This window comes from Triticum aestivum, chromosome 3D (genome assembly GCF_018294505.1).
Source record: "Triticum aestivum cultivar Chinese Spring chromosome 3D, IWGSC CS RefSeq v2.1, whole genome shotgun sequence".
Lineage (NCBI taxonomy): Eukaryota > Viridiplantae > Streptophyta > Magnoliopsida > Poales > Poaceae > Triticum > Triticum aestivum.
In genome coordinates, this window is record NC_057802.1 from 598,951,823 (window position 1) to 598,956,425 (window position 4,603).

At 47.4% G+C, this 4,603-nt stretch overlaps 1 long non-coding RNA gene across 1 annotated transcript; it reads left to right on the forward strand.

The window, feature by feature from the left end:
* The first annotated feature begins 208 nt into the window (after window positions 1-208).
* On the forward strand, window positions 209-2,609 carry LOC123080826 (uncharacterized). The gene is made up of 4 exons (XR_006438549.1): window positions 209-434; window positions 524-901; window positions 1,207-1,471; window positions 1,576-2,609. It is a non-coding gene; the product is annotated as an uncharacterized lncRNA (long non-coding RNA).
* Window positions 2,610-4,603: the final 1,994 nt, after the last annotated feature.

The window sequence follows — 4,603 nt, forward strand, 5'->3', positions numbered from 1 at the left end:
GGTCCAGATGATCCCGAAATGTGGACCCTGGGTTTGCGCTGTGGGATCTGTGCCAGGCATTATCCAGTTTGATATACTAATCCAGAATAAGAGGGAATACACACGCTTTGTGGGGTCATGTACGTAGAGCATCAGCGAACGGCAGGGGCTCCGCGCGCGTCGCGCCGTTAACTGCGGGTAAGCGACCAGCCATTTCTCAAGCAGGTCACGCCGTATGCATCTGGTTAGTACTGTACGTTCCTGGACCCACAAGTCGGCCCATGCGAGAATGAATGCATCCCCGTCCACCAGTTTGCGTCCTCTGTTTTGGGGACAAAAAGGGGATCGGGATCAAGGGAGCAAGTGGAGTTGGGTGGGCGGCGGCGGCGGAGAGCTTCTCCGATTTGCGACGGCGCGACCATGGCTATGGAGTTTCCCGTCTCTCCGGTAGACAAGTAAGATAACCCTGCATCCAGAAGAAATTTTGTTCTTTCTATTTACTAGCTAGTGTCAAGGCTGACAGAGGGTGGACGAACACCCGCAGGCTGCCAATCTTCCCCGACGAGGCGGCAAGCGATGCGGCCCTAATGGAGTTGATTGGTGCCGCCTGCGGCGGAGACGATGAATCGGCCAATGGATCCCGCGGGGGTTTGGTCGGCGGAGTTGGCCATGGGTCATATGAGCAGATCCTGAACGGAGGGATGCGCAGTGAGGAGAGAACTGTAGCTGGTGGTGGCGCCGCCGTGCCTGGGTTCAGCGAGAGCGAGGGTGACAATGAAGAAGCTCTTGACCAGGCGGAGCTAGGAGCATACTTTGATGAAGACCAGGAAGCTGTAATTCAGGATCGAACTCACAGTGCTGATGGAGGTTCTGCTCAATCCACAGGCAAGGTCGATCCGCAAGCACCTGGCTGAGCAAAGAGGTAATGTGGATCTGCCTACAGTAGGTTGTTTGGATGCAGTTGATAATCTGAAAAATTCCAAAATGGCGAGCAGTTTACTCTAGCTTAATGTAATTGCAGTGGTTCAGTACAGCTATGCTAATCTGATGAATATGTGGGAAATGTAGCGATCCATTTTGATATCAGGCTTCTAGTCGTTTTGCCCTGTATTATAGTCTGTCATTTTTTCATGATTTAGTGTATCCTATGAGGCAATGGAAGTACCAGCACTTGCTTATTTAATTGTTGTGGGAAATCACAAGGAATAAATTTTGGTCTGTTTGCAGAATAAGAGTTGGCAATCAACCACCGGGCAGAGCTCCATGCCCGGAAAGGGTAGGCGTGCTTGAGCAGACTATCAGGGGCTATGCTGATAAATTAGGCGACCATGTAGTTGAGCCTGCCATTGGATTAACTTTCGATTCTTTGTGCGAATCATATGATTTTTATAACCTATATTCCTGGGAGCATGGTTTCGGAATGCGGTACGGCAAAAGCCGCCTGAATGCAGAGAAGACAAAGTGTATGCAGGAAGTGGTTTGCGGCTGTTCGGTTAGTTTCCTGTCATCATTGAGATATGCAAAAACACTCGTGCCAAAAACATACCGAGTAGCCAGAACTAATCTGATTGTGCTTGGTGTTCTTGTTTCGGACAGGGCAAACCGACAAAGGAGAACAGCAGGTCCTGTCGCTGTGAGTGTCCGGCCATGATTAGTCTGCTTAGAACATCAGATAATGGCTGGTACATTACAGAACACAGAGCAAACCGCAAACCATGCTTTGACGCAGACATGTGGGGAGAAGGTAAATTGGCCACATGGTGAAGGTACGAGAAACAACCATTTTGTATAAGTTTTTCGTGTGTGTTGGATTGAGCTGCCGGTTTGTTCTGTGATCTAGGTTACGGGTGTTCTAGGCTATACCGAGATATCAGAAACTCTGATACCCAAGAGGTGGACACAGGATGCAAGGGATGTTTTGCCGCCACACCTGAGGGTGTACCAGCGGGATCATGCTGGGGCCAGGATGATGACAAATCGGCACACAACACTTTATGTGCACGCGATGGAATTGGTACAACTAGGGGATGCATCAGTGGAAGCATATGAGAAAGGAATGAAGGTGATCAGAGATGGCATTGCTGCTCTAGCTGAGTACGAGGAACAGAGGGATGGACTGGGTCTTGAAGACAGGCCTGTAGAACAACGATATGCAGCTGAGCAGACAAATGAACAAATACGAGATGAAGAGCGTGCTGCGGGTGTCGTGTAGGTGGACACTCTGGTTGGTCTTAGGGCACCAGAAAAGAAAAGAAAACAAAGGCGACCGACAAACAGCCGCGAGAAAGCGCCATATGAAGAGCTTAGCAAGCGTACTCGGTTTTGTAGCATCTGCAAGAGGCAAAGGACACAAGAAGACAACCTGTCAGGAGAGAGGCGACTTGCCTTAAGAAGCTGCGGAAAGAGGCGAGGTGTAGTAATTGTGGTGTGGCCGGGCACAGGAAGAATACTTGCACCGATGCAGCAGCTGTGAAGCTTCAGACTGCACCTAGTTAGCTCTGATAGATTTAAAAATAAAAATTGTTTCTTGATCAGTGTTTCCGATGTATTATAACCTTATTTGTGGAGTAGGTAGGGGCGGGGTGGATCTTTGTTCTAGACAATTATAATTAATTTTGGGTTTTCCAATATGTGCTACACATGAAGATAAATCTGTTTTTTAGGGAAAACTTTCAATCTATTCATCTTCAAGCATGGTTGTACAACGAACGCTAGAAATAATGAAAATTACATCCAGATTCATAAACCATCTAGCGACGACTACAAGCACTGAAGCGAGCAGAAGGCGCGCTGCTGTCATCGCCCCTCCCTCGCCGGAGTCGGGCAAACTTTGTTGTAGTAGACAGTCGGAAGTCGTTTTGCTAAGGCTCCATAAAACCAACGCACCAGAACAACAACCGCCACTGACGAAGAGTGTAGATCAGAAGGATCTAACCCGAAGACACGAGAACATAGACGAACGACGAACAGATCCGAGCAAATCCATCAAAGACAGATCCACCGGAGACACACCTCCACACGCCCACCGACGATGCTAGACGCATCACCGAAAAAGGGGCTAGGCGGGGAGACCTTTATTCCATCTTCAGGGAGTCGCCGCCGTCTCGCCTTCCTGAGTAGAACACAAACCCTAACAAAACTCGAAAAAAAAAATCTAAAAAGGGAGCCCTTCCACCGGAAAGGGCCGAGATCCACTCCGCCTCCATGGCCCTAAGGCCACCGGAGACGGAGCGGACCGGCGACGCCGGCGGCGGGAGGCAAGAGACCAAGATTTTTAGAGCCGGCGGCTGACAAGGTCTTCTGTTAAATGAGACCAACCCAAAGGCTAACCCTTATTGGCATTTTTTTTATAGGAGAAACTCCGTGAGCACCACGCGTCCAAGTCAGGACTTGAACTCGGATGGGCTGGCAGCAACCTCAGCTGCCTAGCCAACGGGTCGACGCCCCGTCCTCAGGTCTTCTGTTAAGATAAATATATTTGTGAAGGCACCCGATAGCCCAGTTGCCATTCTGCACATGTAGCCTCTGGCTTTGTATGTATGTAATCAGTGCAATGCTGTGTGAGAAGTGGGGGTGGTGTCGGTGCTGTTTGAAATTCAAATTTTGAAACGCGTGAATGGATGTGGCTTCTTGTTTTTTGATGCAGATGATCGCTGCTCCAGCGGTTGTTGCTAACGATGTGGATGAGCTGGCCGGCGAGCAGGAGATCCCCGCCGTCGTCACCGTCGACCTTGCAGCTGAAGTGGTGGCCGAGAACGAGCCTGATGGAGAGCCCACTGCTGCTGTGGGCGAGCCTAGGTTGCTGGAGGAGTACGAGCTCCGGCGAGCTGTCGGATGGGGAGGACGAGGAAAGCCTCGCGTCAGTACTGTGGGTTCGGTTTACTGTGGTTAGTGTGTGATCACTAGTAGAAAAAGGGTCATTAGTCCTGATTTATAAGGGCCTTTAGTCCCGGTTCTGCATTTTTCCGATTTTTTAATTTTTGAATTATTTTACAATTTAATCTCTAATCGCTCCTTATCACTGCTTAATTTGACCTTTAATCTCTAATCACCCCTCATCATTTCAAATCACCTAACTTCCCGTCCGGTCACCCATTCTCTCACTACCTCAGCCTGAGCACGCTTAACTTTCGGGTTCTATTCCTCCTCGTTTTCAAGTCTGCATTTGTTGTTTTCCTGACAATAGTAAGATGTCAATCCAATTAACCCTCAGGAGTTTAGCTTGAGCATGAATTCACACCTTTCACTGTTTGAGTTTTAAACTATTATTATAGAAAAACAATAATTATTTAGTAACACTAATATTTCTTGAATAAGTAGTTTGACCATGATTTGACCACAATTTGCCAGTTTTGATCAAAATTAAAAAAATGAAATAATTATTTAGTAACACTAATATTTTTGGATAATTATTAGTACCACTAATACTTCTTGAATAAGTAGTTTGACCATAGTTTGATCAGATTTAATCAAAATTTAAAAAAACTGAAATTTGAGCATAACTCTTTTTCCTTTTAGAATTTGAGGATTCTAAAAATTTGCAAACAGGCCTACGGCGGTTCACATCGGATGCGGATTTTCGTGCTGAACATTTTGATATATTATACAGTTTTTCCAACATCGT